The sequence below is a fragment of the Schistocerca gregaria genome, chromosome 4 (assembly GCF_023897955.1).
Source record: "Schistocerca gregaria isolate iqSchGreg1 chromosome 4, iqSchGreg1.2, whole genome shotgun sequence".
Taxonomy (NCBI): Eukaryota; Metazoa; Arthropoda; class Insecta; order Orthoptera; family Acrididae; genus Schistocerca; species Schistocerca gregaria.
In genome coordinates, this window is record NC_064923.1 from 196622274 (window position 1) to 196648905 (window position 26632).

The window sequence follows — 26632 nt, forward strand, 5'->3', positions numbered from 1 at the left end:
CCCTCCCGCGCGCCTCCCTATGCGAGATGGTACATTGGTTAGATGAATGCCGGGGTGGTTTCTTTGAAGAGGACAAGGTTTAATTCGATCATCATTCTAGTTCGTTTTGAGTTCTGCGTTCCTCTTGAAGTCGCCATTGCCGAGAAACTCACTGCAGTCTTCCCTCCTTCCCTTATGTGCGCTCTCATACATTTTCTGTTTCTCAGAACAATGTTACTTTTTTGTCATAGAATAACATATCTTCCCCAGTTTTTCCGCATTAATGATATGACGAAACAATGTGATGTCGTCGTCGACAGTACCCGAAACTTTTTATTTTTAACAATTTTTTACATACTAAAAGTAGATATCAACGTAACACAGTGTTATCAGAATTTACATTCTCTTTAAGCTTTTAAACAGCTTTATGCAAGACCTCAGATAATGTTAACGTCGGTGGTAACATATGATTATAAATGAAAAGGATGCCGTATACGTTTAGGGGACCAGATTGTGAGCGAATTTCCTATGGTTGACCATACATACGTTGGTACATTTTTCTCAAAACTGTTTGTTAAAATCAAACTAAACTTGAAACATTCATAAGTTGTCACATTTTCTTCAAAGTATATTACTTATGACACTAGCATTGTTATCAAAGGAGGAACTTCAAAAAAGGTTGTGACGTAAAAAAAACTGGAATTTAAAGAAATAACTAAATACTCGTCAGATCTTTTATTTGATTGCCATAATTCCAGTACGTTTTAATCAATGTGATGTAATTAATATCCTTACCAAATTTCAGTGACACAGATGTATTAATTTCAGAGAAAAGATTTCACGCTTTTTGGAAAATGGATTTGAAGTTGTTAACATAATCTTTTCAACCTACTTTCAGAGATAAAACTCACCAGGTCCGTAGCTGATATCGTTGAGAGTTTCTGTACCCTCCAGCTTATGTTTGGAAGACCCCTTTGACTTACTGCCTCTTTTGTCACTGCTACGGAAACTGCTGTACCCTCAACAGGTCAATCGGCAGAAGTGCATTCTTCATCGTCACCCCTCGTTGTATAACCTCATCACTGAAAACTTCCAGTCTACTTACTGATCTACCACTGAAACGCAACACTGCATCCATGACACCAGTTTCCAGGGGTTTTAGGTCCACAAATACAGTTTTTGGCAAGCGTTCCCACAGATAGTTACTGGAACTTTGGGAGGGATTTAAGATCTTCCGTCGATGCATTCAGAAAGTAAATTTTTGGTAGCTGTGTCTCTATAGATAGGTTTTATAATATCTGCTATTGAAATTAGTAAGGGATGATAGGGATGGTTATGTCTACATTGATCACCAGCTACACTAACTGTCTCATACTTACACCATGACTTGGGGCTCATAGCCGGCTCTTGTGGCCGAGTGGTTCTTGGTGCTTCAGTCTGGAACCGCGCGACCGCTACGGTCGCAGGTTCGAACCCTGCCTCGGGAATGGATGCGTGTGATGTCCTTAGGTTAGTTATGTTTAAGTAGTTCTACGTCTAGGGGACTGATGACCTCAGATGTTAAGTCCCATAGTGCTCAGAGCCATTTGAACCATTTGAACTTGGTGCACTTTGGACAGAGAGAATGACTGGGCCCTCTGTTACCTTTAAACTTATTCCTACTGTTAAAATTCCTTATTCTGCTCATATTTACGATCTGAACTGATAAATTATAACTATAGACACAATAAGATTGCTTCCTAAAATCAAGTGCTATTTCAAATCACCATGACAAGTGAAACGAAATCAGAGCGCTGAACTGATGTTCAGCTGTTACCTACACTCAGTGTTAGCGCAAGACTTACCAACCTGAAAAGCAGTGGTCAGAGAATAAATAGAATAAAGACAAAGAAAGTCTGCTGTAGCTGAAATAAAAACAGCGCAATTGACAGCAGACAGAAGGGGTCAGTGTTTTGAAACTGCTCTTTCTTTCCTATTAATATGCACCAAACAAACAGGAACTATGCATATTAGGGTTCAGAAAGGACTGTTGTATAACTTAACATAATATAAAAAGAATCTTTTTCGACGGGTTTTCTCGTCCTAGTTTCCTTAAACATTCTAAGATGGCAACTAGTGCAAAGATCATAGCAGAAGAAATTAACAGTTTCTACCTTCCCATTTCAGTGTATAGTTAAGTCATACATATGAGATACGCTATTGTGCGCTGTACCTGGACTGCTGTTCAGTATTTAAGGTGTGTGTGTGTGTGTGTGTGTGTGTGTGTGTGTGCGTGTATAGCCTTAATAGCCTTAGAGGTTTTAAGGCGCAGAACAGCTCTTATGAATATCTTATCGGAACGATAAAAGAGGTGATGTGCTGATTCCGAAATAGATTTACCGCGTTATCTTGCCGACCGTCGGCTCTTTTTCAGCGCTGGTGTCTGATCTGACGTGTCAAAGGCGCCGTTCACGAAAACTGAATATATCCAACATATTAGAGTCGACGCAGATGAATAAGTCATAGTGAATAAAACACATTTAGTTGCAGTAACTATATTTGCACTTCCAGGTATGATGCACTTTGCCGCCGTTTCACACGAAATATATTGTTCACACAATTTTAACACAACAGATTCTCATCCTCGCCTGTAGAAAACGTTCATTACCGAAGAGCCGATCCTTTTTTTCTGCGACGCGCGTACAATTGGGAGCCACATAGCTGCTTCAAATTAAACCGTTGATTAAGCTAATATTGTTTCAATATTTTCCGAATAAAAATAAGTTGCGTTGTATTGTTGGATTATTTTATATTACTCTCTTTTGCCATTTGATGATGATTCTGTGGTCTTGTGAGTTACTTGAAAGGTGGATGGATATAGACCTTCATTATCCTTAGAAAATGAAAACCGAATAACGACGATCACGAACAACGCCAAGGAAGTCTACGTTCTCAATATACTAACAAACCTTTCGTAATATTGATGTGATCAGGTGAAAGGATCACACATTTTTCGCATCTGTTACATATTGGACTGTCGCACATAACTTGTCTTCGAGTAATGAACCATTGTTGTTGATATAAAATCTCTCGTGCAAGAATATGTTTTTGTTTTTACGTCACATCGATAATTAGGTCATTTGAGATGGAACAACTTAGAAGGAATAGCATCCGACGATCACCTGGAGAGAAATGGCGGCTATACTACGGTGAAATGTTCTCGGGCTATAGCCGAGTAACGGCGGCTATTGAAGCAACCTTTGAGCAAGTTTTCCACCAGTCGTCTCAAAGTGACCCTAATATTCAGCTGATAACACAAGAATAAATTCGGTGGGAAATGCTGTATTGTCATTTGACGCGTCACAAACTGTGGTTGTGCCTCGTACTCCAAATCCGTGTTTTCATCGTAACTTAACGACCTTTCTTTCCGACAAGTACAAATGTGCGCGGTACACTACTTAAAATGTAGGAGGCGAGCTGTGGTTTGATGACTGAAGCGCCTAGAACCGCTCGGCCACTCCGGCCGGCAGAGAGAGAGAGAGAGAGAGAGAGAGAGAGAGAGAGAGAGAGAGAGAGAGAGAGAGAGAGAGAGAGAGAGAATGTATGAATGAATATCTGCACGACTCTTCACAGATATTCTTAGTGTGAGAATGTTTCACAAAATACTTGTACATGTCAGTTGAACACATGATAACAGAGACGATCAGTGCACACGAACAAGCGCGCGCGCGCATCACTGAATATGGTAACATGCTGGTCTTTTACTGACTTATAATTGACTAATAATTTAAAATTCCTCAATGGTACAAAGGAGTTCCTAAGGAAAAACTAACTTAAAACTTCCTGGGAGATCAAAACTGTGTGCCGGACCGAGACTCGACCTTTGGGCCTTTGCCTTTTGCGGGCAAGTGCTCTACCACCAGAGCTAACCAAGCACGACTTACGACTCGTCCTCACAGCTTCAATTCTACCAGTACCTCGTCTCCTACCTTCCAAACTACACAGAAGCTCTTCCGGCACAAGGGTTTAAATTTGCCACGAAGTTTCATATCAGAGCACACTCCGCTGCAGTGTGAAAATATTCTGAACTCTAACTTAAATTTGAAAACACTCCTGCTGTCTGTCAGACATTTTATTTCAATGGGTTGATTATCAAGAGACTTTAATAGCGCCGGCCGGTGTGGCCGTGCGGTTCTAGACGCTACAGTCTGGAGCCAAGCGACCGCTACGGTCGCAGGTCCGAATCCTTCCTCGGGCATGGATGTGTGTGATGTCCCTAGGTTAGTTAGGTTTAAGTAGTTGTAAGTTCTAGGGGACTGATGACCTCAGATGTTAAGTCCCATATTGCTCAGAGCCATTTGAACCATTTTTGACTGTGCGTTAGGGGACCTTTACTTTTCATACACATTTATTTCAGAAGACAAAGGCACTCCAAAAATTAATAAAATCCAACATGCAGCAGTGTCTGAAATGACCCGTTAACAAAAATTACTCATTTTAGAAAAACGCAACAGTAAACACATATCTATTACACAATAGACTTGGAGCCCTCAGGCTCCTCAACATACGCAAATGTTAAATTACAAAATGTTCCAACCATCGAATATAAATTGCTATTTCATGAAACAGCGCCAGATGGCAATAAGAAAATTTACACAAAGTCCTTCTTGAAATAGTTTGGCGACTTCTGTATAATCATGCGTAATAACAGAACAAAACGTGACAGAACTACAGCTCTCGTATGTAGAGTCACCCACTCTGTATGTCCGTTCAGTGATACCATTAACAGCACTGCGTAAAAGACAGAGTATCATTTAATTATGGTGCGTTAAAATGAGTTCAAGAAAAACAGTATCATTAGCATTAAACAAAAGAAATCTTGCAAATAGGCATATATATAAAAGCAGTGTACTAAAATTATTAATAAAATACAGCAACGTGTTTGGCCTTGTATCAGTGCGTTGCTGCGGAGTCAAATACTTCCATACGACGTCAGTCTTTCCTCTTGTTTCTTGCTCCTCCCGCCTGTAACAACACTCTCATACACATCTGCTTTAGTGCTTGCGGGACAACACAGGGCAGTAAAACGTCACCTGAAACTAACTTGAGTTAATAACCTGCAAGGACAGTGTTGAAAGGTAGTCAGTTCCACAGTAATACACAAGGCCACTTCGTTTAAAGCACCATAAGTACTATAAGTAGTTTACCATGACGCCGCAACTATTGCCAATCTCCGATATCAAACATTTAGCACCCTCGGCGGCTTTACCTATCCCATTGTACATAATACCAGCTTAGGCACGTAATCCACAATGCCTGCCGTAATGCACAGATGCCTGCCCCGGTGAAGTCGCGAGCCGCAAGCGACACCATTGCCGACACGTTACAAATTCGAGCACGAACGAAGTTTCAGGACACCTGTATTGGAAATCAGTACAAATCATTGACGCGCACAGATTACATGGACCTATGAGGGCTGGCTTGGGTGTCCGAGCGGTTCAAGGCGCTACAGTCTGGAACCGCGCGACCGCTACGGTCGAATCCTGCCTCGTGCATGGATGCGTGTGATGTCCTTAGGTTAAAGTAGTTCTAAGTTCTAGGGGACTGATGACCTCACAAGTTACGTCCCTTAGTGCTCAGAGCCATCTGAACCTTCTTTTTTTTTTTTTTTTTTTTTTTTTTTTTTTTTTTTTTTTTTTTTTTTTTTTGACGTATGAGGACAGTAGCTTCAAAGGCAGTATTTCGCTTATTTTAAATCTAAGAACGAGTATAATTACAAAGTTTCTGGTTTCTGTAGTAGCATTCTACTCGTAGGCCATAAATAGAAGTGTCCTATTTTCTGTTAAAATCGATTGCGAGTTAGAACAGAATGCATTATGTTGTTGCGCCTAATATATATATATATATATATATATATATATATATATATATATATATATATATATATATATATATATATATATATATATATATATTTATATATATTGTGGAAACATCCACGGAAACCAGTTTGATACTGTGGTTCCTTTACTAAGCACGAAAAAACTGGTTGGCTTACCTCGTTTCGTGTATGGGGACCTGAAGATAGTGCCAACAACGCACCGAAACTGGAAGCGTAAGAAAATTGTTTCGGAAATTAACGGCTGTTGGATATATATTTTGTGCAAGTCATCGACCACCCGCAGTCCCGTATTGTGATTTGTTCAAAATAGAATTACAAAGATTTGTTTAGTTGTTTACATACCCTCGTATAATACAAACATTCCTGTTGGGGGGAGGGGAACACAACTGAGCATTATATCAGAGGTTGAAAATACCGCTTCAGTTGTGAAGTTCTTTTATTATCACACGACCGGTTTCGGACTCTTATAAGCCCATCTTCAGGTGTCGTAACTTGGTTCTGTGGTCCCCGAGCGCCGCGGTGGACGTGTACTATGTGCGGTATGCTACCTATGACCGCAGAACAACTGAACCGGTATTTTCAACCTCCGGCCTCATATAATAGTTGAAACTGACAGCAGAGCATAGCACATCATTTTCTTTTTCGTATTCGGTTTTAATTGAGAAGCTGTGCGTTGGTGCGTAATAAATACATTGTCTATGTCCATCTGACTGGTAATTAGAGAACCATCTAAAAATTTGAAGTAAATCGATTGAGAACTTTTCAAAATATTTGGAAACAACAAACCACTTCTTGTCTTTATTTACTAATATAGAATGGTAACACACAATCGTTGGGCTAGTTTTTAGAGTTCAGACTTCTTTGATGAAGCTCTCTACGCTAGTCTATCCTGCATATGTGGGACCTCTACATCTCTGATTTACTATTGCATCATATATCCATTTCAATCTGCTTATTGAATTTAAAACCCGATACCTCTCAAATATTTTCATCGTTATCTGGTCGCCCACTTAATAACGCGTAACAGTATACGACTGTGGGGCATTAACACACGAAGTGAGTTGCCACTTTGACTACACCCAAGAAATCGCGGAAAATCTGAAAGTCTGCGTTCAGTCTTTAGTTGAGCGTTGGTTGTTTTCATTCAGACGATCATCATCTTAATTACAGCATCCTTGAATGAGGTGTTCACTACTTTCCAATGCAAATATCTGCAACGGTTATATGGTATTCATGTGTCAGTTTCCATACAAATGAATGCTGGCAGCATTTCAAAACTTGTTTGCGCAGTATTGATACAAACAAGGCATATAAATCGTTAAATGTGTCTCCAGTGAGAGGAAAAAAATAACTTAGCTACACAGTAATTACTTCAGCATCACATCGTGTAACTTTGCTGGGTATTTCTTACGTGCATGCTCGCGCATTTTGTGTGTGTGAAGACGTAGTCAGTAAGTACCTTGTCTTTTGTTCTTTAAATTTTTCTTCCTTAGCGATGACTGCTTCGATAATCGTCTTGTTAGAATATTTTTGGCGCATTTTAAACAAATGGTCGTTCATGATGGAACTGATCGGAACATAAAATTGACAAATGAAGTACTGAATTGCTTCACCGAAGGTCCAGACACAGTTGGAGGCAAAAGGGAAGGCCAGTGGGCTTGATGGGATAACCGATAGATTCTATTTTCAGTATGTGAAGTAAATTTCTTCTCTCGTAGCAACAGTACGTCGTAGGTCGCTACTGTAATGGGAGTTTTCCATTACGCGGGTCGCAGAGGCGCAGTACACAAGCGCGGACCCATTGACCAATATAATGTCAATAAGCTATTGACCTTTGGAACGTAAGAAAGTGAGGTTTCACAGTGGTAAAACACTAGACTCCTATTCGAGAGAGCGACAGTTCAAATCTCCGCCCGGCCTTCTAAATTTAGGGTTTTCGGCGATTTCCCTAAATCCTTGAAGGCGAGTATCGGGCTGCTTCTTTTGAAAAGAGCGCGGCAGACTTCCTTCCCCATCTTTTGCCATTTCGGGCAGGTGGTGTCTGATGACTTCTTCTGTCTTTCCTTTGGACAATATTTCTTACTCATGCGTGATGGCTTTGTTGAAGACGGAACAACATCGCTGTAGGAAACAACTCGGATTCTGTGGGCACGTATCGAGTGAAACTCTTCTTGCTCTGTTCATTCATGAGATCCAGACAGGGGGAGCTTGCAGAGACAAATACGTGTTTAGGGTATATCGAAACATGTGTGCAACTGGGCTGAAGACTTCCCAATTTCCTTATCTCATCTTTGTTATATTTTAAAAAGTGTTCTTGGTGGAAGAGCGGAACACTGCATCACTGACAGCACCCTACCCCTACACCCCCTTCCCTCCGCCGACCATATGGGGCTAGAGGGATGAAACTAAAGATAAAGGAAAAAAAACACTTCCTCGTTAATAGAATCATCATCATCATGTATATACCAAGAAGACGTCAGAAATTATAGCAGCGTCCAGTGTATCTCGATGAGGTGTAATAGGATAATTCTCTTAACGATATGTAATGTAAACGACCTGATAGAGAACGGTTTGACTTCTCTAACACTATTTGTAGGACACTGTTCTGTGCAGCAGTACACAGCGTTAGAAAATTGTTGTAAAATACCAGAAGACTTGCAGATGATCAGAGCTTCTTGTAAATATTGGTAGCTGATCAGTCTAAATTAATGTAACATACTGCACGTAAAGAGTCGAAAACACCTGGTGTATATGTCTACATATATAACCCCAAACATTTGTACCAACGAATTTGTTATTGGACAGGCTTGGTTCTGGGCAAACGTAATTTCTTATTACTTTTACCCAGACAAGTTTCGCTGAAGCTAACTGTATCATCAATGGTTTTTATTTACTTTCTATTAAATAACAAGAACATTGCTCTTTAATTTCTATGTGTACAGAAAGTAGAGCTTTTTTATAAGTAACCACAACTTTAAAAACAATTCTGTTAGTATATAGCTTGTTGCCACGTGTCTAGCATTGGACATTTAGCCTACTGTGTTTTGCGCTGTAGCTGTTTTTGTTTCACAGTTTGTCACCTGCACCCGTAGAGAATTTGATGTAGGTACTTATTTAAATTGAAAATTTACAACGGGGAATGTTGTGGTTTATTTTATTCTATATTGCAGATTTAAGTCTATGTGTCTTTGTATGCAATATGTTTCCGCTCTTTCTGTCTTCCCCATTGTCTTCACTGTATACTGGGAGAACTACGCTTTTAAACTTGCACTGTGTCACTGTTTATAACATACGAAGATCCGTAGGTAAAGAGAGTAAAGAGCAGTTGTCCTGTTATTAAAAAGAATAGAAATAAAAACCCACTGATGATACTGTAACATCAGCAAAACATATCTGGATAAAACAAAAACTTTGCTCAAGGCCAAACCTATTCAAAAGCCAATTTATGAGCGAACACAGACAAAAGAGTGAGCTCAGACCTCAAAAGACAAGTAGCTGTAGCGATGTGACTGTTCTTAACTTCTGTCGCATTAGTGGCAGATGAAGAATTACGTTCGCCGATTACAGAAGTGCCCTATTCTCATCGCATACCAAAGAGAAATCACACGCAGAAGCAATGCAATTTAAATACATACATACGAAGGCAGTAACTTGTTCTCGAAAGAACAGTTACTGTTGATGAACGTGCAGCTTTACCCTGGAATAAATGATGACTAACTGAAAACCTCAGCTGCCGACAGGTGTTGTTGATATACCTCGATGTGGACAGCTGAAAATTTATTTCAGGGAAAAGCTGCACGGTCATCAACAGTAACTGTTCTTTCGAGAACAAGTTACTGCCTTCGTATATATAGTTAAAGGCTACCCAGCCATTGACTTTCGTCTGTGCGAATGCGCACAGGTTGCCCAAACTCTTACGGGAATTGCAAAAGCGTGCGCGAGTAATGAGTGGGTGGGCAAATGTCTATAAGGTACAATACATATGTAGAATTGTGGACAGCTGGGAATGTCTCACGGGAAGCGTGCAAGGGATAAGTCCCTGCAGTCTCGCTATTCATCTGTGTCTTCGGTGGCTCAGATGGATAGAGCGTCTGCCATGTAAGCAGGGGATCCCGGGTTCGAGTCCCGGTCGGGGCACACATTTTCAGCTGTCCACATCGAGGTATATCAACAACACCTGTCGGCAGCTGAGGTTTTCAGTTAGTCATCATTTAAATACATACCTTGGCCCGCTGTCAGCTGCAAGCTCGAGCTTTCGAGAAAATGTTTGAGTTGCTGTCAAGTCTTCGAAGGAAGCACTTGAAATAAGAATTCACGACATCCAGATACTGAAGGCTCCTAATTGTCAAAATGTGCATATGGGGCCTGAAGATGGCTTATTGGAAGGCCACAATTGGTTGTGAATATTTGTAATGACTGAAGTGGCGAGTGAAAATTAGTACCAAGGCCGGGAATCGAAATCAGATCTTCTGCTTACTAGGCAGGTGCGTCAACCACTAAGCCATCGTGGCACAGCGGTTCACACAGATGCACAGATTTCTCTGCCATGCCTCCCTCCACGATCCAAATTCTCACTGCCTCCCCAATTTACTCTAAATTCCCTTGAAACACGAACGTTCGGTGCTGAGGCGCTATTCCCGAACATGGAGAACCTCGATAGTTATGTTCGTATGAAAAGGGGGAATTTAGAATAGACTGGGGGGCGGCAATGAGCATTTGGATCGAAGAGGGAGGCGTGCCGGGGTAATCCGTGCAGTTGTGTGAACGGCTGTGCCACGGTGGCTTAGTGGCTAACGCAGCTGCTTGGTAAGCAGGAGACCCTGGTTCGATTCCCGGCCTTGATACATATTCTCATTTGCCACTTCAGTCTATGTACATAAAGTCATATCTGTATGATACCAGTAAAGTCTCTGCAATTGTGTCATTTTAAAATAAAATAAATTCTCAAATTCCACGGCTGTTTAGCGATTTTCCTTGTTAAATATTTGATCAGCCTCTGTCCCGCGTCCACAATGGATCAACTGAGCCTATTTCTTTTGTCAATAATTCGACTGTATTTTTACGAGTCACAAAAAATGATGTGCGCACTTCCGCGACAACAAAAGAAAAGCAGAACATAAAATTGGGTTCGAGCAAGGGACCCGAAATTTCTAATCTGTGCTCTTAGACAGTGCGCTACCAATGCACTTGATTGTTCGTTGTGCAAGTGGACTGATGAAGTCGCATCGAAAGTTTGACCATAATTTTCTCAAAAAATTTTTAGTTTTGGCAACTAAGCTGAAATAGGTGTCGCTTTATTTTTACCCTTCTTTCAACATGCCACGTTTTGATTGTATCAGATAACTAGTTATGGTGGATTCCCCGTTTTAGTTTTACCCGTATATATGACAGGTTCTTCGTCTTTGTTACAGTACTTATTCTTAACCACATTTATCCATGCACTGCACTACGTGGAAATTTCGTCCATATGGTTTTCAATTCCTGAAGATAATCCAACTACGGTACTTCCCGCAGACAGCAGCGTTGTCAACAAACAATATTTTTACCAAAAAGTCAACGCATATTTCCTTACGGAAACCACTGTGACGGTCATGTAATTTTTTTTTTGTTGTAGTGCAACTGGTTCTATCTTATAAATTGTTTACGTGTATTGAAAACATTGGAGATTACCTCATGCTTCCTTACAAAACATCCGACGTTACTTTCATTTCTATAGGACATTTTCCGTCTGCTATAACGTACTAGGCTTTGTTGGTAAAATATTATTGAGTCAGTCAAATATTTCTAAAGGTACACCGTATGTTCGTATCTTGGTCTGCTCTAGACTATGTGGTGTGGTGCAGAAAGCTGCTCTAGAATCTACCTGTTCGCAAGATACCTGGAGCGGTAGGTATCTGGTTGGGGAGTGGAAAAGTACTGGGATCACAAAAAAGTCATTAGAATATAAATTTATTGACAGAAATTAAACATGTTACAATGAAAAAAGTACATAGTTAAAAACAGTCCTTGAAGTACTTGAGAGTAAGATGATCAAAAACACTTTGGAGGGCCAAAAAGAACTTATTTGATAATGCAGATATTAAGCAGTTGTTATGAAACTGTTAATCGCCCATCGACGTTGCTCGTTGCATGAATTAACTATACTTAGCAACTGAACCGTCAGCTTAAGATACAAAAATAAGTACCTTTCACGGCGAAGCCAGTAACAATTTCAAGCTGTAGCTGCATTGCGAGTGTTTAACGAGGAGTTACGGATCAAGACCAATCAAAATTATTCTTAATTACTACACATACGGCTTAAAGCCTCAATGATAAGTGTACCATAGCAAGGCTGTTGCAAGTAACACAATTATACATATAATGTTCATTAAGGAACATGTTTCCTCGGTCATAAGAGCAGTTTATCGGCAAAACCACCGCGGGGTAGCCGCGAGGTCTAGGGCGCCTTGTCACGTTCCGCGCGGCTCCCCCCGTTGGAGGTTAGAGTTCTCCCTCGTGTGTGTGTGTGTGTGTGTGTGTTTTCCTTAGCGTCAGTTTAAGTTAGATTAAGTAGTGCGTAAGCTTAGGGACCGATGACCTCACCACTTTGGTCCCATAAGACCATACTCAAATTTCCAAATTTTTCGGCAAAACCTACCAAATTTAAGTGGTTAGAATTACATTTCAAAGAATCTTAATAGCATTTATAGGGCCAACAGAATTAACGGTGGGTGGTCATGTGACAACTTCACAGTTGGTGAAGGTGCTTCAGAATTAACAGAAGTCAGTAACTATGTTGGAGAATCTAAAGCGTAAACACAGAGTTCTACAGCGCAATGGTCGATCAAAACGGCAGGTTTAACTTTTACTAATGCTCGCTTCTAGACGATATCGCTTAGATTTATTCAAATGGGATTTAGGAAAAGAATAATTGAATTAAATCGTCTATAATTGGCATAAAAACAACCAAAGGAAGCCAAGCGCGGAATTTCAGATGTTACCAGAAAATAAACAGCGGCAGTAAACGACCAAATATTCAGACAGAATTAACTAAGTCCTGTGGGCGGCAATGATAATTAAACAAATGACAAGGCAACTCACTCACGGTCAGCTAGTTTGGAAAAAAGCAAATCGTGGATTTGATGTAATCAGCTGGCCAGCTGTCATACCAAATTCATACCGTTTCCGTAGGTGTATTAAGAAATCGTTTTGTGAATGTTGCCAAATCGACCGAAGGATACAGTGAGTTCCCTGGTAAAAAAAAAAAAAAAATCAATAAATAATGGCTAATTTGTGCTGTAACACACACACACACACACACACACACACACACACACACACACACACACACACACACACACAAGCGCTGAAAGCGTGAACAGTAGTCTATCAAAATACAGCAGGCCAATGAGTAATGCCGACTGAGCAACCACTATGTGCTACACAGTGTTCTATGAAATGCCAAAAAAATCAGTCAATTAGAGGCTGGCAGATGGTGAATTAACTCTACTTTCATAAAATACTAGACACTAGTAGTCTACAGTCGACGTTGAGAGTACTTACTTTGAACACTGTTAAATAAAATACAAGATACTTTAAAGAAAACTGGCAAGCATTGGATAAACACTATATTCATGAAACATAAGAAACTAGATAATTTGTAACTTAAGTAGTTTATAGATAACCTTATAAGTAAGTACCTTTAACACTAATAAAGTTCCAGAAACTGAAATACGGCTTGCAAGCGTGACATAAAATCAGTCAAGTGACATATACACAGGAGTGCCAAAGAAACAGGTACAGGCATGCGTATTCAAATACACAGATACGTAAATAGGCAGAATACTGCGCTGCGGTCGGCAACGCCTATAGAAGACAACAAGTGTTTGGCGCAGTTGTTAGTTCGATTACTACTGCTACAGGATATCAAGCTTTATGTGAGTTTGAACGTGGTGTTATAGTCGGCGCACTAGTTATGGGACACGGCATCTCGGCGGTAGCGATGAAGTGGGGTTTTTCCCCTACTACATTTCACGAGTGTACCTTGAATATCAGGAATCAGGTAAAACATCTCCGACATTGCTACGGCTGGAGAAAGATCCGGCAAGGACGGGACCAACGATGACTGAAGAGAATCGTTCAGTGCGACAGAAGTGCAGCACTTCCGCAAATTGCTGCAGATTTCAATGCTGGGCCACCAACAAGTGTCAGTGTGCGAACCATTCAACGAAACGTCATCGGCGTGGGCTTTCGGAGCCGAAGGCCCACAAGTGTGGCCTTGATGATTGCACGACACAAAGCTCTATGCCTCGCCTGGGCGCCGTCAACACCGACATTGGATTGTTGATGAGTGGAAACATCGCCTGCTCTGACGACTCTCGTTTCAAATTGTATCTAGTGGATGGACGTGTACGTGTGTGGAGACAACCTCTTGAATCCATGGACCCTGCATCTCAGCAGGGGCTGTTCAAGCTGAAGGAAGCCCTGTAATGGTGTGGGGCATGTGCAGTTGATGTGAGACCCCTGGTACGTCTAGATACGACTCTGACAGGCACATAAGCACGCTGTATATAACCACCTGCATGCATTCACGTCCATTGTGCATTCCGACCGACTTGGGAAATTCCAGCAGGACAATGCCACAGAGTGGATCCAGGAACATACTTTTGAGTTTAAACGCTTCCATTGGCCACGAAACTCCACAGACATGAACACTGGGCATATCTGGGATGCCTTGCAACGTGCTGTTCAGATGAGATGTCCACCCCCTCGTACGCTTTCGGATTTGTGGACAGTCCTGCAGGATTCGTGTTAGTTTCCTCTGAGTTCTCTCCAGTGCATGCCACGTTGTGTTACGACACTTCTGCGTGCTTGCGGGGGCCCTAAGCGAGATTAGTTAGGTGTACTAATAGCTTTGGCTCTTCAGTGTAGAATGACATGGCGAAAAGCATATTGCGTACCCAACAAGGCTGCCACGCTGCTTAGTAAAGTGACGAGTAGACAACAAAATTTGCAATTCAAGACGTGTTCGCCCCAAATTACGAATATGTGTACGGAAAATCGGCCAGACACACTCTAGTATCAAAACACAAAAGGGAGCGTTTGTCTCACACCAGCAGACTGGAGGAGCGACACAAATATCTAGCTGGCCTAAAATAAACCAAGAGCTGTGATCCACACACAGTGAGTAGAAAATCATTGCCCATTAGAAAAAGGCCTTACCATATAGTCCACAATATGGGCATACAACAGTTTCCCGAGCAGGCTCGCTTGCTTCAACGGAACAGTAGCTGACATTTGAAGATCAACCGGCTTGATGGTAGCCTGCCTACTTCCAGGTATGTTCGTGCAAACGAGGCGTTCACTTATTCTCGGTAAACATGGACCTCCAGCTGCCCACAGCTATCCCAACAAAGCCCTATATCCGCCACTGCTTACATTTGCTCTCTTCCGGCCCCAGGTGTGCACTGGTTTCCCAGCAACGGGCCAAAGACGAACACAGGGCAGATACAATCGCACTCAGTACTATGTGTGTATGAAGGAATCTGTTTCAACCCAGTGGTTTTTCCTGAATCCATGCTGCTTATTTACATTACTGTTTGAGCTTAGAATTTGGTCTGTAACTGAAGTCCATCAGTGGAACCTGACCTCGCAGAGAGAAGAGAGAAAATCCCGAAGAAATTATGGTGTATGTGGCACAACAATCAAGACCCTAGCTTTCAGGAACCTAAATAAAAAATCTCTGAATACTAAAGAACTCTAGAGAGAAAAATCACTGATACATCCGGAATGCCTCTCTCGAAAGCTGCACAAGTTCCTGCAAACACGCTGTTATTATCTAATTATCCTGTCCAGTAGACTCACAGTGAAGGCCACAGATGATAGAAGTGCTCTCAGAAGTACCAGAAGAAACACGTGTATAGTCATTGTGGTTAATCTACAAACACTAAGCGCAGTTTGAAACTTTTTTCGCGGCCGGTGATATGCAGTGCGCAACCGTGCAGAACGACTGGTTGGGTAGATCATGTACGGGCTATTATCAGAAGCAGAGGCTATTAACGCTCTCCCCAAAGGATTCGCAGCAGAGTCAGGGCAGCAGAAATGCAAAAGCTTGTTACATCATAGAAAAGAACCGATATGACGATGCATCTTTTTTGTTATCTCCAGAACCATTTGCTTTAAAGACTGACAGCACTGTGTACCAACCATGGAGATGCATAAAAATGACATTTCTGTTGCCAAGTTATCAGATTTGCTCAAGAAAAAAATCTATAATGCCCTTCATGGATAAGCGCAGTACCTTGAAGAGAGCGAAGTGAGCAATTGTTGATGAGAGGCACGGTCAGAAGCGAAAATAGCATTTGACGTACTCAAGGTTGTGCTACCAGTACAATGTATGTTCATGACTGGCACATAACGTCTGTAGCTCCCTCTAGCTGTTTACAAAAGGGCAGTTTGGTACTGCGAGGTGGACACGACATTAGAAATTTGTTATGTTGTACAGAGAGCTATGCATTAACCCACTGCCCGTCGATGACACTAAATTGATTTTGCTTCAGGCACACTAGTTATATGGTTATATCAAGGCGTGCTAAAAGTAATGCCTCCGAATTTTTTTACGCAAAAACTCGTTAAGCTTATTAAATAAAACGAACGTTATTAACATTGTACTTCTTTATTCTTCATGTCTACATATTTATTTCTCAACGTAATCACCCTTTCTGCGAACACGTCTCCCTACAAGAGGCCAGTTTGTCGATGCCGTTACTGTAGAATGATCCCGCGCCCGGCCATCCTGATTTAGGTTTTCCGTGAATTCCCTAAATCGCTCCAGGCAATGCCGAGATGGTTCCTTTGAAAGGGCACGGCCGTATTCCTTCCCCGTCCTTCCCTGATCCGATGAGACCGATGACCTCGCTGTCTGGTCTCCTCCCTCCCTCCCTCCCTCCCCTCCCTCCCTCCCCTCCCCCCCCCCCCACCAAAACAAAAACAAACTGTAGAATCTTTCACTCTGCTTTCACCTTTCCATCACTATCGAAGTGAAGCCCTCTAACGAGTTCAAGTTTTGGAAATGGATGAAAATCGGACGGGGCCCGGCGGGACTGTGTGGACGAGGATCGATGCCAGTGAATCCAAGCCACCAGGTTTGAGCCGTGCACGGCTCGTGTTCGTGCCATTTATTGATTGTCATCTATTACAGTACTGCCGCCTCGTTTTCTTATTCCATTTACTGGCGTCACTAACGTCCTGCCTTACGTGAACGTGAGCGGCAGCAGCAGCGCGTATCAATAAGTGCACTGTCTTACCATCTATGGAGCGACTGATAGTATTTCCGGGATGTCGTGTGTCTGGCAGTCAGTTGGAGACGAACCAGCAGTGCAGTCGGGAACGGAGCGCCGGTGAGGCGCGGACAGCCAGTACTTGCCGACCGCTGGCGACACACTTCAACTGTCCGACAGAGGGAGATTGGAGCGGAATGAATGTTGGTTGGTTGGTCGTCTCGTCGGCCGACGTATTTTTGGTGCTTTCACCGTTTCCGGGCCTGGGAGTTGGTCGGTTGGTGTGGAGCAGCGACGAAGTCCCCATGGCGCGTGTCTGGCCAGGGCCGCTGGCGACGTCCACGCACGGTCGGAGTATTCCCATTGCTACGAGATCCGTGGCTCACCGATCCCGGACACAAAAGTTGAGTCTAAACTACCAGTCAGCCCCAACTGGTCACATTGTGTCGTTTGAATTTCGTTGTTGGCTGTTGGGACATCCCCGAGCAACAACGTGTTTTTTCGAATTGGCGAAATTCTAGCCACCCTCCTGTGGAATTTAACTGAAGTTTATTAATTTTGAATTGAAGAGCACCAGCGGAATCTTCTGCCTTGAAGCCGTTAACTCTCCGTTTACCTGCTCTGGCTGTTGACGTAAATTCAGGCAGTGCATTTTCCTCGTGTTGTGGCTGTCCAGCACGGCCTGTAGTTTAACAGCTGAATGTGTAATTAGTTCTGGGCGCCGATAATTTCTGCGTTGTTCCATTGAACTCCCTGTTGTGTGCTGGTCGTGTGGAGTGGAAGTTATCCTGTCGCTTGGTCCGTTGACTGTCTGTCGGATTGAGAATTGTTGGGCCGACTGGCTGTCTCACCTAAGCGAGCGTTAGTGTTTAAATGCCCGGCCGCCCCTTGGAAACTTCTGAGCGCCGTCTGATGTGCTGCTTTCCTTATTTGTGATTGTTGTTTGTGTATGGCTTCTAGCCAATTTTAAATTAAAGTTGTTTTGTCCTTAAGGAGTGAGAGTGAACGGCGCATTTAGCCGGGAATCAAGTTCTGATATTAATGTTTGGCTTGCTCTGTTTTAATGTTTTCTTGACTCTTGTAATGTTTGTTCAAAAAAACCAAGAACTACTTAGACCTAACTAACCTAAGGACACCACACACATCCATGCCCGAGGCAGGATTCGAACCTGTGACCGTAACGGTCGCGCAGTTCCGGACTGAGCGCCTAGAACCGCTCGGCCACTCCGGCCGGCTGTAATGTTTGTCAAATGAATAAAGTAGTATGTTCGAGCGCAACTGACAGCCACTCATTTTGTCCCCTTTCAACAAATTAAACTATCTGTCCTGTCCTGCGGGTATAGCAGGGGATTTCACTGGTAAGAGAGCCCTCCATCCTGCCCTCCAGTGAGCTCTTGCTTGATACCACTGAAGTCGCTAATTGCTCTGGTGTGCGGTCAGCGGAATGCACGCTACGTCTGGCTCTGAGCCGTCACTGTGGCGCCAATTGCTGCCCAAATTTCTGCTACAGATGCATACCGATCCACCAGAACCATACGCCGAACACTGTTGTGTCTACCTCTGTGTGGTGCCGCGCGACCGTCCAGAGCCCGGTCTTCTTGCGACTGTTCATTCTCGTGCTCACGAGTGCAGTGGCTACATTACTCTCAAGTCTTTCTGCAGTGTCGTATCAGGAGCATGTAGGTCATTGGGGCACTATTGCACGACCTCTTTCAAACTCATTTAGGTGTTGATAATGTCTTCTTTGTCGCCTTAAAGGCGTTCTTGACTGACATCAGCTCACCACGTCCAGTCGTAAAGGCAACTAACGCTCAAGACCGATGCAGGATGTATTTGAAGCATCCTCATAGCGCCGCTACTAGTGCAACTCTTGTGCGACTGCAGCGGAATTTGAATAAACATATTTCAGATGTGAAAACACGTTCATGCTTCACAACTGTTTTTGTGTTTGTTGGGGAAGGCCGGATATCTCCCTTTTCCGTCAGCTACTACGACCTGTGACCTTGCTTACAGGAAAGTTTGTTTTTCTGGATGCTACGGTGACATTGTGACGGGCACGTGCTGTTCTCAACGTACTTTACTACGCTGGCCACATGTCGGTAGAGTGGTTGCGGTGTCGGCCTGCCTGGTAGAAAAAGAGATTTGCAAATCATACTGGTCAGGTAACGTAAGCATAAACTGCTGTTGGACCTATCGGTGCCGACGGATCGCCATGTCACCCTCTGCTAACGGCCTAACTGGACGCGTTATGCAGGTGCGTGGGGTCAGTACATCGCTCTCTCGGCCGCTGTCACTTTTCGTAGTCTGGAGGCGCCACTATTCGGTCAAGTAGCTCCTTAGCTTTCATGACGCACGAAGCAGAGTGCACGCAGTTCCAGTCCCCATCAAGAAAAAATTCCTTGCCGTATCGAGAATCGAACCCGAGTGTGGGAGTCAGCTGCGCTGCCCAATCAGCTACCGAGGCTTCTGCGTTGGGATAAGTCACCTTCCGGAAGAAGATACTGTGTTATGCATATGATCAGCTTTTCAGAGCATTCACACAAGGTTGGCGCCGGTGGCGACACCTACAACGTGCTGACATGAAAGTTTCCAACCGATTTCTCATACACAAACAGCAATTGACAGGCGTTGCCTGGTGAAACGTTGGTGTGATGTCTCATGTAAGGAGGAGAAATGCGTACCGTCACGTTTCCGACTTTGATAAAGGTCGGATTGTAGCCTATCGCGGTTGCGGTTTATCGTATCGTGACATTGCTGCTCGCGTTGGTCGAGATCCAATGACAGCAGAATATGGAATCGGTGGGTTCACGACCGAAATATGGAACGCCGTGCTGGATCCCAACGGCCTCGAATCACTAGCAGTAGAGATGACAGGCATCTTATCCGCATGGCTGTAACGGATCGTGCAGCCACGTCTCGATTCCCGAGTCAACAGATGGGGACGTTTGCAAGACAACAACCATCTGTATGAACAGTTCGACGACGTTTGCAGCAGCATTGACTGTCAACTCCGTGACATTGGCTGCGTTTACCCTTGACGCTGCATCACAGACAGGAGCTCCTGCGATGGTGTACTCAACGACGTACCTGGGTGCACGAATGGCAAAACGTCTTTTTTTCGGTTTAATCCAGGTTCTGTTTACAGCATCACGATAGTCGCATCCGTGTCTGGCGACATCGCGGTGAATGCAAATTGGAAGCGTGTATTCGTCGCCGCCATACTGGCGTATCACGCGGCGTGATGGTATGGGGTGCCATTGGTTACACGTCTCGGTACCTCTTGTTCGTATTGACGGAACTTTGAACAGTGGAAGTTACATTTCAGATCTGTTACGACCCGTGGCTCTATCCTTCATTCGATCCCTACGAAACCCAACATTTCAGCAGGATAATGCACGACCACATGTTGCACACCCTGTACGGGCCTTTCTGGATACAGAACATGTTAGAGTGCTGCCCTAGCCAGCACATTCTCCGGATCTCTCACCAGTTGAAAACGTCTGGTCAATGGTGGCCGAGGAACTGGCTCGTCACAATACGCCAGTCACTACTCTTGATTAACTGTGGTATCGTGTTGAAGCTAAATGGGCAGCTGTACCTGTACACGTCATACAAGCTCTGACTCAATGCCCAGGCGTATCAAGGCCGTTATTACGGCCAGAGGTGGTTGTTCTGGGTACTGATTTTTCAGGATCTATGCACCCAAATTGCGTGAAAATGTAATCCCACGTCTAATATAATATATTTGTACAATGAATACCCGTTTATCATTGCAGTTATTATTGGTGCAGCAATTTTAATGACCAGTAGTGTACTAGTTCACCTTACATGGGAGCCTGTCTAGAACATTCCTCTCTAGCTTAAGAGGTGAAGACTGGTAAGTATAGTCAAGTTCGCTGTGCGATGAGATTATACTTGTTGGGTATGTGATCAACTTCACTTTCTTATATACACGAACAGATACAAGCTCACACTAGGCGTTTATATTTGTGCCTCAGACGTATTGTTGGTACCGACAAAGTGAGTGCGCCTGTTGGATGTAAAGTAAATCGCGGAACTGGGGATCACCTCCCAAATATTTCCGTTTGGAAGTGCCTCTGCGCCGTTATCACACTACCTTCTATTTCGCTGAGAATGACTCGGCTCTGCAATGGCTCGGATACCCATCAGCCCACTCTGCCTTTGCGGTTATAGAATAAAAGCTGTACATAAAAAGTGAACTGTTTACATGGACGTAACACATACTAGGTATTAACGTAGAAGAATGCGTGAAGCAGTTTTGTTATCCTCATAATGTTCGTCAAGTGTTCCCACATGTAAAAATGCATTTTAATGGAAAAACAAGGTCTCGCTTTAAACAAAGGGTCGTAAAAGGATTATGAAGGCTTTCAGGTATGATACGTTCGCATGTAGAAACACTATTCGTGATTTATCCTCAGAGTTTTGATTCATTCGCACCATTCTTCCTGGGTGGTGCAATTTTCAAAGGCGTGCTTGAAAGGTGCTGAGCGAGGAGTTGGGACCTGAAATGCCAGGCGACAAAATAAACGTCATTCACATAAAGACTGAAGACTTATGTTACTCAGGTCAGGATCGCACTGATTTAATCAAAACACCAAAATAACACAAATTACTACCGAGAATGTGCAGTAAAACAAAAATGCCGAAATAACCAGCTAGGTCCTCTACTATTAGCTGATAACGCACCCAGCAAGGAGTCAGCGCCGGCCATCGGTACCGTGGGGTGCTGCAAACACGACGACCGTCTAAGTTTTTGTATGTCCATCCCTGTGACCAGAGGTCTGGGGAACTAAGGCCGTTCACTATTGTAAGAAAATGAAACACTTACAGCCGCCCTTATCATGTCATTTATTGTCTGGCTATCAGTTTCGGCGCTTCATTGCACTGCCTTCAGGCCTTACTTGATGCTGAAGCGGTTAACACCATCCGTATACACGATGCGTCAGTGCCAACTGAGTCAGCTGACAGTTGCTGCTCGGAGTGACAAAATGACAGTTACAGGCAGTCCGTTGAAAACACGTACATTGGCCACTGATATGTCTTGTAAACTGGTAGCCACACAAAACATGACATAAGGACAGCTGTAGGTGTTTAATTTTCTTACAATTAGTCAAAGTTCGCGCAGCCACTAATCGTGCTACAACATCCAGAAAAGCGTTCATCGGGTTACATGTAACACTCGTAAGTGAGAACCAGGGAAATTTCTCTCGCGATTCTTAAGCCCCAATGAGTAACAAAATAGAAACAGCCGGGAACTCCGGCAATACAAAGATTTCTACCAGGTGAATCATGCCAGTAAAAGGACACGAATGATCTTAAAACAGATGACTAAAAAGAATAAAGTAGTACTCTACAGTTCAATATGACAACTAGGAGGCTGTAATGATCCAATAGCTTTGGGAAAGCCATTTTGAAACACTGAATAAATGGCCTGCGAAGATCCTCAGAACTCAGAATTTTAACAGCTACAACGATCATCTTAATCTTGGGTATGAACCTGACAATCGTAGTCACAAATATTAGGTGGAGTAAATTATAGGAGTCTTTAAACATAAAAATAAATTAATTAACTCTTAAAGGTTTTAAGCGGCAGAACACGGCGACAGAAAATTCCAGATCTCAAAGTTGCGCTGTAACACGAGGACGGCAAAAAATACCAGCAACGATCCTCACAAACTCGCTTAAACAAGGAGCCAACGAACCCGCACTGCCAGTGACGTGCTTCCCAAAACACACACATGTTGCGGCCAAATGTTCAGAGAGATGCTCATTCAATTCACTTCCTCCGTACATCGGTAGGGTGTAACAGGATGAGCCCTCCACGTTTCCACGGCTACCAGCACATCGAACGACTAGTTGCAAGGACGACGGTTCAAACGCGCGTCCGGCCATCATGATTTATGTTTTCCTTTATTTCCGTAAATCGCTTCAGGTAAATGACCGGATGGTTCCTGGATCCTTCGAAAGGGCGCGGCCGGCGGCCTTCTCTAAACCGACTGGACGGGTGACCTCCATCTTTGGCCCCTTCCCCCAAACAAACCAACTACCTGCGACCGATGATGCCTTGGCTCTCTGCGTGTTAGAGCACTGTTGGGCACGCCGCGCTCTGCCAGGGTTAACTTTTCCCAACGACCCACTGCTAGTTCTATAACAGACTTAATCCAACTGGGACGGCAAGCGCCTTCAAGCTTCACAAGTGGACAGGCCGCGCCCCCTCGGAAGAATGCTCTCAAACCCATTATTGGGCAACCAGCATAGATAAGTTCTAGATAAAGACTATCGATATAAGCCGGCACGACTCATTGCCTGTGTTCTGCAAAACAGTTCCGCAGGAGGAAGATCTGAACGGAGCCGTCCTCTTGCATTATTTTTATTTTGATTTTTCGTTTTTAGAAGCACGCAGTAGGCGATGAAAACTGATATGGGTAGTCATCATATGGTTGACGAACGTATTGGAAAATACGATGTCAGTCCAAAAAATTTATATACCGGATTGATACAGAATAGCCCCCTCCCCCGTGAGTACAAAGCATAACCGTATGAAACTGTCAGAAAAGTCCTTCTCTAGGGTGTTTTTCAACTCGCGCGTCACATGAGCACCTTTGGTCTTGGCGAACCATCAGGGACCCACTCTGCACATTCTAGTTTTGTAGTAGGTCCGTCTTGGTAACACCAAGCCTTCTAACCCGCCACTACTTTTTCCAGAAGGGAATTGTCCTCCTCATGCATTTCAGTCAAGTCGCGGAAAGCGTCCATGCGCCTTGTTTTTGTTGTGGAGTCAATATGTGCTGGATAAACTTTGCACACATTTTCTCTTCTTCAAAAAAATCTGTAGAATTCTTGAATACTTGATTTATACACGCTGTTCCATTGCTATCTTGCCACAAAAACATTGACACTATGGCCGCACGTCCACTACTTAATACAGCCAGCTCAGTACTGACTGGTAGAATGCATATCTGTGGTTTACAGTCATTACTTTAAGCTGTCTCCGTAGTTAGTGCGCTGACGTCGCGTATGCGCGAAGAATAAAAATCAGTCTCGCAGCTTTTGGACGGACAGTGTACGTTACATGCCCAGTTAACTGCTGTGGAATCAAGTGAACTACCTGGAGCCATAGGCTACAGGGTTATTTCTAGACTTGCTTTTCACTCTGGAGTGGAGTGTTTGTTCACTCGAAATTTCGTTGCCGATTAAAATTGTATGCGTGTTGTGATTATGATTGATTGGGTTCGTTACACCAGTTGCCTTAATTTCACTTAAAATGCGTCACAGCAATGAAAAAATCCTATAATATGCCAACGGTAAAACATGTAACTAAGCAGAGCAATGCCCCAGACAAACGCATACAAGTATGTTCAATATTTTGTGTCAGTGATCAGTACTTCATGAAACCGGGGATGTAGTACGCTATCAGTTCAGTGCAAATCACTGGAGGAATCTTGATAGACCAAACCATCACATCTGATAGGACGCTAGGCAGGATGATGAAAGTGGAGTTGATACAAAATTTCGTCGATCAGTAATATTTCTCAGGTTCGAAGAGCCGTAAGTCAAGTGCTGTAACGTAGCACTACTACAGCAATTGTGGAACACTTAACTGACGTGGTACTGAAAATAAAGTCATAATACTCTGAAAAGGATATGCAAAAAAATACTTGCTGAAAAAATGGAAATGCAGCGAATTCCTTCTCAATGTTTCATCTTCTTTGGTATACACTACTGATCAAAAGTAACCTGACACCAACTGAATGTTATCTATACTGGATGCTGTAGAGCTCCGTGACTCTTCCTTTACAGGGTGTAGAAAAATTTCCGCTACCAGTCAAAATAAAAGATTATTTATTCGTCACGCGACCGGTTTCGGGCTTGTGCCCATCCCCAGTTGTTTATACATTCATGTACATGTTTATATTACCGGAGATCAAATTTTGATTGTATTTATGCAGTGATCTCCGGCAATATATATTGCCGGAGATCAAATTTTCTTTGTATTTATGCACTTATTTCAGGCAATATAAACACGTACATGAATGTATAAACACCTGAGGATGGGCACAAGCCCGAAACCGGTCGTGTGATGAATAAATAATCTCTTATTGTGACTGGTAGCGGAAATTTTTCTACACCCTAACCTGACACCCCTTTGTAATGTGAAGCTGAGCACTAGACGTCATCCGTCAATGTAAAACGGGGTGGGAGATACTGTCTGTAGATAAGCAGAATGGGTCGGTCAGGTAGCTTCGAAAGTGAACTAATCGCTGTACGTCACTTGAGTAATAGATTCCTTCTAAAACTGGACAAGTTGACTATCGATGGTTTGGCTGTGAAATAGAGACGCGACGGGACAACCGCAGTTCGAACAAGACCAGGCAGATCTCATTTGCCGGCCGCGGTGGTCTCGCGGTTCTAGGCGCGCAGTCCGGAGCCGTGCGACTGCTACGGTCGCAGGTTCGAATCCTGCCTCGGGCATGGATGTGTGTGATGTCCTTAGGTTAGTTAGGTTTAAGCAGTTCTAAGTTCTAGGGGACTAATGACCACAGCAGTTGAGTCCCATAGTGCTCAGAGCCATTTTTTGAAGATCTCATTTACTGGCAGATAGGGACCGTCGAGCAAAAACCAGCGAAGGAATCACTCGTCAATTCCAAAGAGCCACCTGCAGCCCAGCTGGCACAGTGGCCGTGCGTAGTGTGTTAAAGAAAATGGGGGTACAGCGGTCTTGCGCTGCTCATCAGCGACCCATTTCTGTGTTCAGTGCTAAGCGACGCTTGAGGCTGTGGGGCAGCGGGGAAAAGAGTTAATCATCTGTTTGTTCGCCGTTTTCTCACGCGAGCCTGGCAACTAATTTTGTGGTCAGCCAGAAAGCGGAGGAAAACATACTGATCATAGTTTCCAATGTGCACGGCCCCATTATGGTCCAGTCCACTGAAAGAAAAGTTTCTATCCTATTTATTTTCGGGATCAGGACTGTGATATTGCAGAAAAAGTATGAAGTTTCAATCAAAATTGTATTCCGCAAAGTTTCTCATATACAACACTTGGAAATTCACTATTTTCAGTTGAAAACATGTGTTTCTATTCTAACAGCACATTAGCAGTTCAGAGGCGACCTCTACGGTACGTTCCTACCAGACCATTTTTCGCCCTGCCTGAGATTAAACAGTGAAAGTTTGCAATAAATGTTCAAAATTAATGCTCGCTATAAAGGTGGAAATAGTCACCACTTGCCACGCGTAATTGTAATTCTTATGGACGGCACACTAACAGTTGTTGTTGTTGTTGTGGTCTTCAGTCCTGAGACTGGTTTGATGCAGCTCTCAATGCTACTCTATCCTGTGCAAGCTTCATCTCCCAGTACCTACTGCAACCTACATCCTTCTCAATCTGCTTAGTGTATCATCTCTTGGTCTCCCTCTACAAATTTTACCCTCCACGCTGCCCTCCAATGCTAACTTTGTGATCCCTTGATGCCTCAAAACATGTCCTACCAACC

The 26632-nt window shown here is 43.3% G+C and overlaps 1 non-coding gene across 1 annotated transcript; it reads left to right on the forward strand.

Moving 5' to 3' along the window:
* The first annotated feature begins 9922 nt into the window (after positions 1–9922).
* Trnat-ugu (transfer RNA threonine (anticodon UGU)) lies at positions 9923–9997 on the forward strand. The gene has a single exon. It is a non-coding gene; the product is annotated as a tRNA-Thr (tRNA).
* The last annotated feature ends 16635 nt before the right edge of the window (positions 9998–26632 follow it).